Raw genomic sequence first — 15,112 nt, 5'->3', positions numbered from 1 at the left:
GGCTCATGGGGAAACACAACCCACCAACCTATGTGGATGGGGTGGGCAGCACCTCACACCCAGCACTGGGATCCTCCTGGCACCACCTTGCCTTTAAGAGATGAAAAGAAGCACCTTTCAATAATAAATAATAATGCTAACTATGTGTTTCTATAGCAACTCATCACCATAGCAGCTAAGCATAGGAGGAGGACTCAGGGCTGATCCTGCCTTCTTCAGGGTGCGGAGGCATTTGCCCCTCTGGGGGTGGCTCAGTAGGTGGACAAGCTACGATGGAAACCCTGAACTCATCCTCCAGGTTGTCCCCAAGTGCTGCCAAACCCCACATTCATTCAGGAGGACACCACAGAGAAGAGAGGGCAGCCAAAAAGGGGAGATGTCCTGGAGTACTTGCACAGTTAAAGAGGAGGAATTATCCATGCGAATACCCCACCTGGACACACGTGCATGTCAGGTTAACATCTGACAATGCTCCACGTCATTGCTCTGCTTTTAGCAAGGATTGGAAATGTGTACCGAAACCTGAAAGAACAGAACAGGCTTCCCAAAACTGTCCAGAAAGTCATTTTCTTTAAAGCTAATAAGTCATGCAGACCTACTCACTGTAATTTGCCTTTTTATCCCCTAGATTACCCAACAAAGAAAATCTATGGAGAAGCCTTTGAGTAGCCATGCTACCATCGTGGCTGTGCTCCCAGTTTACTTCCTCTCTCTTCTTTTCCCCCACCCTAGAGCAGCCCAATGCCACCTCCAAAAGCCTCTTCCCAAAAGTCAGCAGCAGAAGGGGACATCAGCCCGGGACAGACCTTGGTGGCTATTGGCTGTGTACACAAGGCTGTTTCTTAGGCTAGGAAGTTCCCCATCAGAACCTGCCTGGTTTTATCATCTCATTGACCAAACATGAGTCATTTGTAAAGAGAATTAGAGCAAACAATTGTGAGATGTTTGGCAGTCACTACTACAAGACCAGGGTGCCCACACTTGATAGGTAGGGAATAAAAGACCTGAAGGATGGGGATCACAGAGCAGCTCTCTGGTAGATCAGAGTCTCCCTTTGGCAAATCAAAGTCTCCCTCTCACAAATTAAAGTCCCCCTCTGACAGCCCAGAATAAGTTTTCATAAAGTAAAACAAAGCTGCATTACACACCAAGTACTTGCTATTCCATCAATAAGCAATTGTAACAGGATACACCTCCTTAGTCTCTAAATGAGTTTTATTTCCAGCACTACATTACGGACAAATCCCCAGTCACAAAAAAAAACAAAGCAAACAAACAACACAACAACAAATAAATCCCATTTCACAATCAAATATGCTCTAACCCAGCCAAACGGGGCCACATGTGCACAATGAATCTGCAATTCTTTTCCCAGCTTCCCATCTTTTTTTTCAAGGAGGGGAAAAAGAGGGAAGGAAATGAGGGAAGAGCTGATAGAAGAAATGAAGTGGCAATTTCCCCGTTCAGCTGGGGATCAATACATGGGCTCATCATGGTTCCTGATTCAAAGGGCTCGGCTCTCAGTGCCCAAGCCCAGATTGATACAACTCCAGTGCTTGACTTAGAAGCACTTCATCTTGGCAAGATACTTTTAATTTAAGTCTCGCTGCAGTCGGGTACGGAGCCATCCAGGGTTTGATTTACTGCTAATTCGTCGCTTCGATTCCTATAACTCTACACTCAGTCACCAAACAGTTTAGTGTGGAGACGCTCAGCAGTGCAGCTCTTCATGAATGAGCACCAAGGGGCTGCTGGTGGCCAGCAAGCATTCCTCACTTCAGACGCAACAACAAGTAAATAAATCACAAGCATTACAGGCAGTTTCCAAGTCCAGCATCGCTTCATGATTCCAAAGGAAAACAATAATGAGACAAAAACAACTCCACCACCCTCATCTTTCCTCCCTTATGAAATGTTTTATGCTGAAGGTGAGCCAACAGGTGGGTTAGGGAAACCTGACTGAGCTGTGTGTGTCCCTGTTCAGTGATGGGGAGTTGGACTAGGGGACCTGTAAAGTCCCCTTCCAGCTCAAACCATTTTATGATTCATTTACATGCATTTGATGCAGTATTGGCTGTGAGAGTTCACCAAGCGTCAAGATTTATTCCCCTGTCCCTCTGCACAACCTCTGAAGAAGGGGAAATGTATGAGTATACATCATGCAAATAACTGTAATGGAAACCTATCCCATATTATCTGCATCAGATCCACACATTCACGCTGTCAGAAGGACAAGGGAGATTCAAGTGCCAGTCAGCTCCTGTAAATTTATAGCTAATGGTTTGTTGGGGAAGCCCCGGCAGAACAGTCGTGTAGGGATAAGGCAGGTGGAAGGAATTTGCAGGTCAGATGTGAAAGCTGGGAGAGATGGCAACATGAGGTCTCCCTTCTGGGCCACCAGTGCAGATCCTGCCTCACTCAGCTGTGGTTTTCTTTAATTTCTATGCGAAAGAAAATCAGTCTTCTGTTTCTGGAGTCGGGATTTCAGTTTACATGGCATGTGGGATTTAAAACACACTTGTTGGCAGCATGGCCTGGAGTTAAAGCAGGTTGCAGAGTTTGCAGATGAGCTCTCTCTTTCTACAGAAATCATGGAATCATTAAGGTTGGGAAAGACCAGTAAGATCATCTAGTCCAACCTCCAGAAGAAGTAGAAAGAACAAGTAGAAAGCTACTTGTTGATACGCACCACAGTGGGGATGGAGGTTTCAGCCCAACTCATGCTCAAGCCTTCAGGCTCTCCAGTCCCGAGCACTGGACTTCTTCCATGGGAACTCTGCTCAGCAGAGTTGAAAAGCAAGCTTGACGCCAATGAATGTCTAAATTAGATGACTATTGGATTTCCAAGTTAAAGGATGCCCATTTAACCTGATCTAGCTGTACCCTTTCATTGCAGGGGAGTTGGACTAGGTGGCCTTTAAGGGTCCTTTCCAGCTGGAATAATTCTGTGACTCTAGAGATATCCAAAATGAGATGGCCATTGGATTTCCAAGGCAAACGACACCCATTCAAAGTCACAGGACAGATACGAACTGCACTGGCTCCCACTGATGCAGAACACAGTCTTGGAGACCCTTATCTGCTGTAGCGTATTATGAGATATCATAGAATCACAGAACCATAAAATGGCTTGGGCTGGGAGGGACCTCAAGGATCATGAAGCTCCAACCCCACTGCTGCAGGCAGGGCTGCCAACCTCCACATTTAATAACAGCCCAGGCTGCCCAGGGCCCCATCCAACCTGGCCTTGAACACCTCCAGGGACAGACGGGGCATCCACAGCCTCTCTGGGCAGCCCATTCCAGCACCTCAACACTCTCATAGTAAAGAACTTCCTCCAGATATGATCAAGCACAGAAAAAAACAAACACATACCAATGAAAAACACAGAAAGTCGGACAGTTCTAGTGGGATGAATCAAAAAAAGCACCTCAAAGAGGAATGCCAGTTCCAGCAAAGCACCATGCAGGCTGTCAGCATCACAACACATCTCACATCGCTCTATTTCCAAGGGTTCTTAAAAACATTTTATACATAATTTCAAACATGGAAACCAAAGTTCATGGGAGCACAGCTGCCCCGTGGCCAGAGTGCTCACCCAGGCCAAGGTTTTCTCATTTTTAAGTATTTATCTGTCATTTGAACTGCAAAACTTTCACTCTTAAAAGTGTCTTGTTCTGACCATGCACTATTTCTGGCTGTTGAAGCATGGGCTCAAGGGCAGCAGATCACTCACTGCTCTCACTCCCAAGGACTGTGTGGGGCTCAGCCTCTATTTCATGGTAGTTAGTGAGGAGTCCTACCAGTAAACGGCGCTTGGATGGAGCCTCCTGCCTCTCCGTGCCTCAGTTTCCCTTTTTTTTTTTATGGCAGAGAAATGAGTGAAAAAAAATATCTGGAGAGCCTTTTGTATGTATTTCTGCTTTGTGTTGTTAGGATCCTATTTGTTTAAAGTCAGCTTCTTGAGAATTCCAACTTAAAGGATATAAAGTGCTTTTCAGTCTGATGACAGCCATGCATGGAAGCACACCCACCACTAACATCCTGCAGTAAGTCAGCAGTGCTGCCCAGACTCAGCGCAGACGGGAAGTCTCGTAGCCTTGGGCGCCTGGAAGGGCTGATGTCCATTAAGGGAGCCTTGCAAGCCATAAGGAAGGAGTAAGAAAGAGCCCTCTGAAGCCTCTGTTCAATTCTGGTGGGAAGCAGAAAGGGCTTTTATTTTATCTTATTTTTTTAAGCACCAAGACGCTTGAGGGTTTTACAGTGGGAACCAATCCAAACACCCCCAAATCATGTGTTCTTAGCTGGGGAGGGGCAGGGCATGAAGCTTTGGAGACTCACTGGCAATACTGGGTTTATGTTGCCATCAGCAATGGGAGACTTCACTTTACAGGGGTATTGTGACAAATAAATAAAGAAGAGCCCAGAGATTCCAGGATCAGATGATCACAGAAAAGTCATCGTGCCTGAATATGTCTACATGCAATGCCAAGACACAAACTTTGGCACTGCTAGCTCCAAAACTCAAAAGCTCTACCTCTAACATCCTCCCAGTGCAGGATCCCTATGCGCTAGTGAGTAGAACACGAGCTCACCGTGCCAGCATCATTCTCTGCTTTTTAGGAAGATTTTCAGAGTTCCCTTCCAAATAAGAAATTAATTCCTATGCAGTGTTAACCCTCAATACACCCGAGCATCCTAAGATCTTGCAAAGCTTTTCATCCTCGGGCTCACAAGCGCTCAAATCAAAGCTCAGCGCTCCGCGAAGGAAGCAGGTTGCGCTGCATTGCATGAAGGAAATCAGGAGACAAAGCAATTCAGGAAAAGGAGAAAGGCAGTACAAAAGGGGCTCCAGCATCCCTCCTCCTCTCTGCCTTCCTGCTGCCCCCCGGGATCTGCCTGCTGAAACTGCTGCCTCCCTGGCTTTGCAGTGCCGCATCCACGGGGCTGTCTAGCACTGCGAGCACAGCAAGGCAGGCTGGCAGGTAAAAGCTTGGATATTTCCTCTCCCAGTGGAGAAGTTCAGCATCTCTCTTAGGATTCACGCTAGCACTCAGCCCTCCGCTGGCCAGGCTCACTGATTTAACGGCAGCCTTCAGCGGCTACCAGGCAGCTACGATCATCAAGCGAAAGCTTCCCAACAGCACTGTGATTGATCATCAGGCTGTATTCTAAAACACCCGTCTTGGATATAAACAACGCTTAGATCATGCAGCTGTCATCTATTTTGCATCGTATCGAGATCGCCGGGCGCCACGCATGGAAGAGGGGATGGGAAGGAAAAGGCTCGGAGTGGTCCTCCAGAAAAGGAGACACCCCCACGGAGGATGGGTCTGGGCAGGGGAGGGAAGAAAATCCCTGACTTTCGTGATGGGGTTGCGTGTTGTAACCTGGTTGCGCACTGAAAGCAGACACACATCTGTTGCTCTGCTTGAAGCCTGGCTCCGGCAAAGGGTCCCACTCACAAACAAACAAACACACGCTTAAAGCGCGGCTCTCATCCCTCAAACCTTAAGGCAGTGGCTCAGCCGGGAGGAGGAAGCACCTAATCTCACAACGGGAGGCACACGCTGTAATTAAAATCACAGAGACCCCATGCACCAGCAGTCCCACCCGCTCGCGGATTTAAGCGGCTCTTATAATTAAGACCCAGGTGAAGCAGAAGGCGGATAAAGAAGTTAGCATGCTTTATGCCTTCTGAAATGTTTGTGCACGCACAAGATAAGACTCCAGGAGGCTGCAAAAAAAAATCCCTTTACACCATTGTTCCCCTGGAATAGGAGCATCCCCGGCAGCCCAGGTCCAAACCTCCCTCCTTCCATCACTCTCCCCTGGACACTCGCATCCACGCCCTTCCCAAAACCTCGCATCCCGATGTCGGAAGGAAGCCATGAAAAATCAGGTGTGTTTCCAGCGAGCTGCCTGGCACGGCTGGAGGGCGAAGCAGAGAAGACGTGGGTTGGAAGTTTACAGGGAGAGGAGCGCGGCCGCGAGCTTCCCAACCTGGTCACTTCCACGAAGGCAAATCCACCGTGGTGAAGGCTGAGTCCCTACCCAGAGCCAGGAGCAGATGGGGCCCCAGGAGGAGGGTTTCCTCTGGGCTGGGGATGGAGCAGCAACACGCAGCCGCTCCAAACCCAAACAGCACTTAGCACTGCTGGGGTTGAGCAAGTGGGTTTGTTTATCTGGGAGGAACTCATCTGCTGCCGGAGTATTATATTTCCACCAAAACCATGTGCAGCTCGGTGTTTAGATCACTTCTCCTTGTCTACATCATTTAGGGGCATATGTCTGATAAACGGAGAGCATCAATACGCAGGTTTCGGTTGCAGCACACACACACACACACACGCACCGAGGGAGGGGAGGGTTTATCAGCACCGATTCCGCAGCCGGGATTTCGGCAGCCAAACTCCCCAGCACCTCGCAGGAAGGAAAATGATGGGGGTCACCCCCTTCTCGCTCAGGTGTTCCCCACCGGGGGTGGCCCCTGTCCCTATCGGTCACCCGGGAGGCTCCGATCATCCCTGGGAAAAGGGCTCAGCCTCCAGCTGCAGCCTCATCGGGAAAAGTTTGCAAATGCCTTCAGCCCGGAGGAGGCAATGGGGCACAGTGGGAGGGAAATAACACCCCCCCCCACCCCGGTAGTAGGAAAACCGCTGCCGGGAGTAGCCAGGAGCTGCGACGCCGGAGCTCCTTCCATCGGGGAGAAAAGTTGAGCTTTGTGCGAAAGGAGAAAAACCACCGAGGATGCGGGTGTGGAGGCAGGAGGGGGGTGCAGGCGGGGCGGGGGGGTGGGGGAGTGAGGAGGGGGGAACATCGGGCAACGCGTTCCCTTCGCTCTGAGGGTGCGGAGGATGGAGGATCCGGGGGGCTCCCCGCCGCGACCCCCCCCAGCGTCTTTCTCATTCCGGAGGGGCCGTGCCCAGCAGCCCCTGACTCAGCCCCGCTGCTTGCGGGGGGTCCCTGCCCGCCGGCCCTGACCCCCTTCCCACAGCTCTATGGGTGGGGAGAGGCGGTGGGTTCTCCCCCCGAGCCCCCCCTCAGCCGTTCCAGGTGCATAGGGCAGGTACCGCTGCAGCCCCTCCCGGGCATCCTCCCCTCCGGTCCCCGCTGCCCGAGCAGGGCGGGAGGTTCCTTACCTGGGAAAGCTCCTCGCTTGCTTTTGGGTGGGTTTTTATATATAAATATATATATTATTCTTTTTCCCTCTCCTTTCCCCCCACTTCAGTCTTCAGAGCAGGCGCCGCATTGACACTGCAGATGGTCTCTGTGTGTGTGTGTGTGTGTGTGTGTGTGTGTGCGTGTGTCTCTCTCCAATCCCAAATACTCCACGGAGGCGGAACACGGAGGAGCCCCTCTCTCTGCACTGGGCAAACCGCGTCTGGCTCGCCAGAGAAGCGAGGGGGGGGGGGGAAACAGCTCCAGTTTTCACTCCCCCCCAGCCCCCCCCTCTACACTACACCCTCCTTCTCTTCCCCAAATCACCCCCTCCCTCCTCCTCCTCCAGCCTTTAAATCAGCGAGGGGGGGGAGGAAGGGGGGAGGAGGACGAGCAGCCGAGCAGAGCGGGCGGGGGATGCGCTACGGGGCCATACCCGGCTCCGCTCCGCGCTCCGCGGCCGCCGCACCGCTGTCCGCCCGCCGGGGAGGGCTCGCACTGCGGCTGTCTCGCCAGCCCTTCCTCCCTCCCCAGCCCTCCTCCTCTCCAATGGTGGCTGAGGAGCGGGCTTTGACACCCGAGGCTCTTTTGCAAACAGCCGCACACACACACACACCCCTCTTCCGAAAAAAAAAAAATAGTGTATATATACATATATATTAATGATAATAATAACGAAGCCGGAGAGGTGTGGAAGGGAGGCAACGCCAGCACGGGGATGGATAACAATCATGTTTAAAAACCCCTTTCTATTATTCTTCTCTCTCTCTCTCTACATATATATATTTCTTTTTTATTCTTTTTTTTTTCCCCTTAGCTGTGGCCGCTCGCTCCTCCTTTCACCGAGCCCACCCACCTCTGGGAGAGGAGAGAAAGCGAAACCGACCCTCTCCCTTGGAGAATCGGGATCTGAAGCCGCTTTGCATCGTCCCGAAGTTTACAGGGGACGGGGATGAAGACGGGGATGGGGCTGCGAGCGCTGCCGCCGCCGCTCTCCCACGGCAGCACTCGGGCTGCCTTGATTTCTCCCGGTGCCTTCCCTCACTCCTACTCACTACTGACACCTAGGATCTCCAGCCTGATTGGGCTAATTGGGAAATGTGGCTACCCACCCTCCTTTCCCCCCCGTCCTCCCCCCAATAGATAAATAAATAAATAGACAGATAACGTAGGGAATCAAACGCATCTCTGTGACTCCTCCACCCCCCAAGAAAAACCCTCCCCGGCATCGCTGCTATGGTTGGCATCTGCCTTTCCCTTCCCTCCCCACCCCGAGTACTGCTGCTTTCTTCTGGCCAGGACAAAATGCTCAGTGCGGGCATAGGGAGGCTCAGAGGAAGATCAACTTCTCAGCTTGGGTGAGCAATAATCCTAAAGAGAGGCTGAGAGCTGCTCTGCTCTCCGGGTCTTCATTCAATTCCTGGCAGCTGCAGGAATAAGAGTGTTTTTTTGATAGCTGTTATGTCTTACCTTTGGAGTTTTGCATCCTGGTGTTGCTGACCAGGCTGACCCATGGAGCGGATCCCCGCTCGCTGAGCTCAACACCCAAAATCCACTCTGCAAATAATATCAGGGCTCTCAGAAAGCAGAGAGAGCAGCAAGCGCCAAGGGAAGTGATGCTCTCAAGGTGTTGCTATAGCACAGCAACAGGGCTGCCTCCCCGCAGAGCCCAGAAGCCACGAGGGCAGGCAGGGAGGGATGGGAGCAAAGGAACCCAACAGGGAGATCTCTGCTTGCAGAGCTTTGGGGCCTATAGTGAAACACCGAGAGGATGGGCAGGGGATAGGGTGGGTAAAGGGACCTAAGTGGGAGATCTCTGCTTGCAGGATGTTGGGCTGGGATCAAAGGGATCCAGTGGGGAGAACTCTGCTTGAAGAGTGTTGGCTATGCTCACACTGGGATACATTAGGGGGGAGGGGATGCTCCTGCTGCTGCCCCCCATCCTCCCAGCAGCACCCAGGGATGTCGAAGAGTGTCCAAGCAATTCCCACTCTCTTGGAAGTACATAGAACAGCACCAGGATCCCCCTCCTCCCCACAGCCTGCACCACTGACAGGAAATAAAGGCTAATCCATGCTTTGTATTTTTAATTATCTTAAATTTAAGCCAGCAGACACGGGGGCTGGGGGTGTCTATTTGCATCCTCTGAGGTATTTATTTTTAAGCAAGACCATGTTTTCCTTTAAACTAAGTTTTATCTCCCCGTGTGCCTGTGTGTGTGTGTGTTTTCCCTGAGCCCTGGTTTACATTTCCTGATGGATGGATGGATGGATGGATGGATGGATGGATGGATGGATGGGGATTCAGTGTCTTTCCCCCCCCACCACCCCTTTTTAAAGGTGGTGCATAAAATGTATTTATTATTCTTTATCTCCTGCCTCTTGCAAGGAGTCATTTGTTTTCATTCAGAGAAATGAATGCTATGCGAAGCCTGAAGAGTAATAACACAGCAAAATGACAACGGAAGAGCGAGACGGAAATCTGAAAGATACAATGGCAGGTTGGTAACCTCTAAAGATCACCGCTGTTGTGAGCAGTACAGAATTATTTAATGTCCAGTCTGCCTTGCAGCTCCATTTAATAAAACATATGAAAATCTCTGGGAAATTTGGGCTTGCATTTAAAACCCGGCTGTTCTGCTGAAAAAGGGATAATCTGGATACGCTGAGATTATTTCCCACTATCTGGCGAGGAGGAAGAAATGAATACGAATTCTTTCTGCTTCTTAAGACAATGACACGAGTCAGCGTAGCCCCGGGTTCATAAAGGAGTGACAAATGAGACTTTATTTATAGGCCTTTTAGTGAACTAGGCAGTGGGGTATGGCTGGAAAACCCAAATGACCTCCCCTGACCCACAAATAGCTGCAGAAAAAGGACTTGAGGACAAGAAGAGCCTGGGCTCACCCCGTTGTCATCGTGCGATGTTTCACCCATCAGTGTGGTGACAGCAAAGATCATGGGTGAAACCCTAACGGGGCTCAGCTCCAAAGGGCTCAGCATCATCTGGGAAGAGGCAAAAATCAAAGAATCACAGCGTGGTCCGGGTTGGAAGGGACCTAAAGGATCACGAAGCTCCAACCCTCAGTCAAGTTATCTTTACTCAACCAAGCTCAGCACACCCACACATGCACCCATCTCTCAGCCCCACCACATCTCTTGGGTCTCCCATTACCTCCCAAGTGCCAGCTGCCCCTCTGAAAATAAAAAGCCTGAAAAACAAATAAACGAAGGGAGGCTGCAATAAGCCCTTGCTGTTGTTTCGGCTTCCTTTGTTTGTTTTTCCTTGCCCCCCCGCCATGTTACAAGTTTGTTAAACCGAGCCGCTGTTTTAAGTTGCTAAAAGCCGGATCTGCTCCCTCTCCCTCGCGAACGCTCGTGAGGCTCCGCTAAATCCTACATTGCAGCGCCATCTGCAGCGGCCGCCCTGCAAAACCCGGCAGAGGGGCGAGACCCTGCGAGAGCCCCAAGGAGAGGAGAAGGAGGAGGAGGAGGAGGAGGAGGGCGGGGGGTGGGGGGTGGATGAAGAGCAAAAGCTTCTTCCTCCGGGTTGCTTTTTCACCACCAGCCCTTCCATCCCGTTTCTCGGGTTTGCGTTTCGGTCTCTCCGCGCAGCTTTCCCCGCTGATGGCTTTCTAGTGGTTTTGGAGGGTGGAAACATTGATTGGGAGACGTTTTGTTGCTGGTCCCAGAGCTTTGTGTTAGCGCCCGTGAGATCGTAGGCAGGGATGGGATCAGCTCTGCCTCACAAAGAAGTTTTCGGGCTGGATGTTGGCTGTCGGGTTTGCTGTGTTGTCATCTGTTAGCAGCTTCGAGAAGGGTCGTGTTGACCCAAAATGAGACAGAAATATTATGTGACAGGAAAAGAAAAACCTACAGGAAAAGAAGGCTTTCACTGGGAAATGCAGAGTTTTGCCATTTGGTCATCAGCTACTACCTTGCCCTTTGGTTCAAGTCTCTCTGAAAACAATTTCCAATGACCCTTAAGGGGATTCAACCAATCCTTCTTCAGTTTTCCCCTTGTTCCAGGGTGTCTTTGGGGTCTTGGGGTTTGTGCTTTGGTTTATATGAGACACCAGTGGTGTGCAGATGCAGAGCAGCACAGTTCAAGGCACCCTCTCTACTCTGTCACTCATTTGCTGCAGGACTTATTTCAGTCCCTTCCCTTCCCCATCAGTGCTTGCAGGTATATTCTGGGGGCACAGATTTCTTAGTATATGATTTTTGTAAGTGGAACCAAACTCAGTGACTGGTATGAGCCATGGACCTGCAGGAGCTGTGTGCCCCCTACTCTTATGAGCCATGGACCTGCAGGAGCTGTGTGCCCCCTACTCTAGCTTTATTCCCAGTGCTCCTTCACACGAGTGTATCTCCAGTCCATGCTAAAATCTGGGTTCAACTACTAGATCATCCAGCCCAGGTGAGTTTCTGGGTGTTTTCTAGTGTTATTCAACCCATATTTTGACCCTTTGTTGTAATATCTACACTCCCTTGGATACTCCTCCCATTCCCTCTTTTGTGCCCCCCTTTTGCAGTACATCTCTACTTCCAGCCCACTTCAGTTTGGATATTAGGAAAAAATTCCTTCTCTGAAGGAATGGTCAGGCATTGGCACAGGATGCCCAGGGAGGTGGTGGAGTCACCATCCCTGGAGTGTTCAAGAAACATGTAGATGTGGCACTGAAGAACTTGGTTTAGTGGGCATAGTGGGGGTGGGCTGATGGTTGAACTGGAAGATCTTATCTGTCTTTTCCAACCTTAATGATTCTAGTGTTCTATAATCTCTGCCTCTCCAGTTCTAGTGCAGGTAGAGCCCATCTTTCTTCCAAGTAGACATCAGGATTAGAAAGATGCTCATTCCCCGCCAAGAGGGGATTTATCATATGCTCAGAGTGACAGCATCATCTGCATCATCTTCCCATCTTATCCCTGCCCCAGCCTCATGCTGCAACTCATAGCCATCCTTTCACTCTCCCTCTTGAAACTCCCCTGTGAACAATTTTTCTCCTTCCCCCTTCAAATATTTGTTGACCATTATCGCCGCTGGTCACACCCAGATTGTCATTTGTCCAAAGAAAACAGAAGGAGAATGGCCACAGAAAAGGGGCAGGTGGAAGGAGGCGGGGAGAAATGGGAGCCAGGGGAGCAGTCAGGCAATAATGATAAGGGGAAAATAAAACACAGACTGTGGCTGTAGAATTAAATGAGAGGATGTGTGAGAAGGGCTACTTCAAGCTGCAGGAGATGGGCAAAAAGGAATCACAGAATCATAGAATAACCAAAGTTGGAAGGGACGTGTTCAGCTTCTGGTTCCACAAAGGACAACCCCAAAACCAGAATGTATGGCTGGGAGCGTTGTCCAACTATATGACTGAAGTGTTGTCCAGAAAGCAGGCAGGTGGAACAATAAGATACAACCAGAGGAAAATGGGCACCCTTGTTATTTTTATTTCATTTTGAAGGATGATGCAAGTGGTAAGAGCCACCAGTCCCAGATCTAGAGGGCTGGAAAGCATCATCAGGAGTGGGGAGGTGTTCAAGATGGAGGGATGAGATGGAGGAATGGATGGAGAGGTGGAGAAAAGGAGGGTAACTGATGAAGGAGAGGGAGGCTGGATGCTGGCACTCGAGGCACACAGTGTGAAAGGATCCAGCAGGGAGATGCAGCACTGAAATTGGAGGAAATCCAAGGGAAAACAGGACAGCCTAATGAGGGGAAGGGCCTAATCCAGAGATTAAGGCTTTAATTTGGGATCTGAGATCCTGGCTTGGTCACGCTGCTCTGATACTGTTCCTCTGTGATGGTGCTGGCTGGGTCCTCAGTGGGTCAGAGAGGACATGCAGCAGTGTGTTTATAAAGCCTCCTTGCTATGAGGCTTCGACATTCCCCTTGCTCAGAGAATATCTACCCAGCCACCTACTTCCACAAAACTTTTAGGATGATTGTCTCTATCTGCCCCCAAAAGCAATGGTGGGGACAGATAGACAGCATGGTTGCAATACGTGTGCTTTGTTAGCACGCAAGGCTGTGTTAAAACACAACTACAAACACAAATGAACAAACAAACAAACAAAAAGTAGACAAAGGAGCAAAGCAAACCCAGCATTTGTGATTTGGTTTGTTTCAACTCTCTGATTCCTTATACAATTTCTTGGAAACAGGAGGGAAGGAGAAGGAGGGAGGTTAGCCCGTGTATTTTAGCATGTGAGGTTGGCAGCACACGTGGAGTTACCCACTTAGTGAACGTGGGAGACAGAGAAAGGGAGAAGCATATTCTCATCTAAGGATGTTGTGGGAACCCCAGTGAAGAATAGCTATTCTTACATGTCAGCTTCATCACCATGGTATCAGAAAGGAAGAACAGAAGGAGAAATGACAGAAAACAGGGGGGAGTGGAGCATGATGACTGAAGAAAGAGAAATAGGAGAAGGAAAGGACAAGTCAGCTCCCTGACAAATGATATCACTTCTTAAATCACAAGTGTGTGGCCACCCTGGTACCTTATATTTACAGGGTGATGCCATTAATTCCTTCACAAAGCATCCCTTGAAATGCTTCCAGCATTCACATGACCTCTCTGTAATGCTGAGGTGGGGCTTATTCAACCAGTCGTTCTTCAAACTTCCAAGAAATATGTATTTATTCTAAATCCTATTATTAAAAAACAAAAGGACATCTGCATTCTCTGTTTACTAGCAGGACCTATACAAAACTGTCTTTGTTGCCAGTCCACACCAGGTGAATTTATCCATGGTTCAAACAAACCATGCTGGAAAGCAGCTTCGGAGAGCTGTGACCACTTCACACTGCTATAATTTGGTGGTTTAACATCTCAAGAGTGCAAATTATATTTTTTTATTTGAAAATGTGTTTTTCTTTGCCATCCCTGAGTGCAGAAAAATTGCCAAGCAGCTCAGAATAATGGTCTGTGAAGACTGAGATTTAGCCTTCAGCCATGGGCACTGAGGATGCGTAGGGCCATTGCACAAGAGGCTTTGCCTCTATAGGGGAACAACTTCATGCTTTTCAAGTTACCTCTCTGGACATTCCCATCACCAACAGTAATTTCCATTCTGAGTCGTGCTGAGATCTCAGCCTCTCTGCTCTCTCTGGCAGCGATTTCTTGCTGGCTAACGAGGCTCCATGGACATCAGCTGGAAGAAAACACCTTTCAGGTTTGCTCCCTCACAACTTCCCTGGAAGATCTCCCTCCTTAAAGTGAAGCAAAAAACAAAGGCTTACAAGAAAGGGGTGGATATTGCACTAGAGCGGTCACAGGCATGAGTTGGTGGTTGGACTTGAAGATCTTGGTGGTCTTTCCAACGTTAATTATTCTATGATTATATGATTATTGTGGTTATCTTCTACTACTCTCCCAAACCATCACATCCCCTTCGAAGGGGTCTTTTCATCCCAAAGTCATCCCATATCTCCTGTAATCTGCAGCTGCTCCTTCATTCCCATTCCCATTTCCATCCATCCAAAGCTCTCCCTGTGCAGGAGTTATCTTGCATCACAAAGTTGCTCAGCACTTCAATTGGGATCTTTGTATGAAATGACCCAACATTATCAACTCAGGTCATTTCGTACAACTCCTGGTACCAATGTCTGCATTAAGGCCTTTGAATTAAATAGTTCTGCTCCATCTCTTTGAAGCTGTTTGACTTCTCACCCAAGCATCTTGGCAGCAGCATCCCTCCCCCTCTCTCTCCACCTCCTAACATCGAAGAAATAAAAGCTACTGGAGGTGTAAGCTGGCCACGTATGTTGTAACCCTTTATTATCTGGGGAGCCCCACTCCAGTGTATTGAGAGATAATGTTAATGGAGTGATGCAGCTTGTCTGATCTGAAGCTGTCTCTGAAAGATAAACGCCGAGGTAAAGCAGAAGCATTTAATAAAAAATAAACCACCTCAACACATTGTGTATTTATTTATTTTTCCTAAGGAAG

At 49.4% G+C, this 15,112-nt stretch overlaps 1 protein-coding gene and 1 long non-coding RNA gene across 4 annotated transcripts in view; one reads left to right on the top strand and one right to left on the bottom strand.

The window, feature by feature from the left end:
* The window catches only part of PLXNA4 (plexin A4), a 397,375-nt gene extending 388,602 nt beyond the window's left edge, over positions 1-8,773 (bottom strand). Inside the window, exon 1 of one of the 3 annotated variants that reach the window (XM_032449091.1) lies at positions 8,632-8,773. The gene's annotated coding sequence lies outside the window, so the exon portion shown is untranslated. Of the gene's footprint in view, positions 1-6,003; positions 6,477-7,142; positions 7,429-8,631 lie in introns of those variants that run through there. The other 2 variants (XM_015861239.2, XM_032449104.1) reach the window with 2 other exon arrangements.
* On the top strand, positions 6,657-8,317 carry LOC107313278. The gene is made up of 2 exons (XR_001554912.2): positions 6,657-6,756; positions 7,979-8,317. It is a non-coding gene; the product is annotated as an uncharacterized LOC107313278 (long non-coding RNA).
* Positions 8,774-15,112: the final 6,339 nt, after the last annotated feature.

Source organism: Coturnix japonica, chromosome 1 (assembly GCF_001577835.2).
Source record: "Coturnix japonica isolate 7356 chromosome 1, Coturnix japonica 2.1, whole genome shotgun sequence".
Taxonomy (NCBI): domain Eukaryota; kingdom Metazoa; phylum Chordata; class Aves; order Galliformes; family Phasianidae; genus Coturnix; species Coturnix japonica.
Note: the sequence above shows the minus strand (reverse complement) of the source record. Positions and strands in the feature narration are given on the sequence as shown.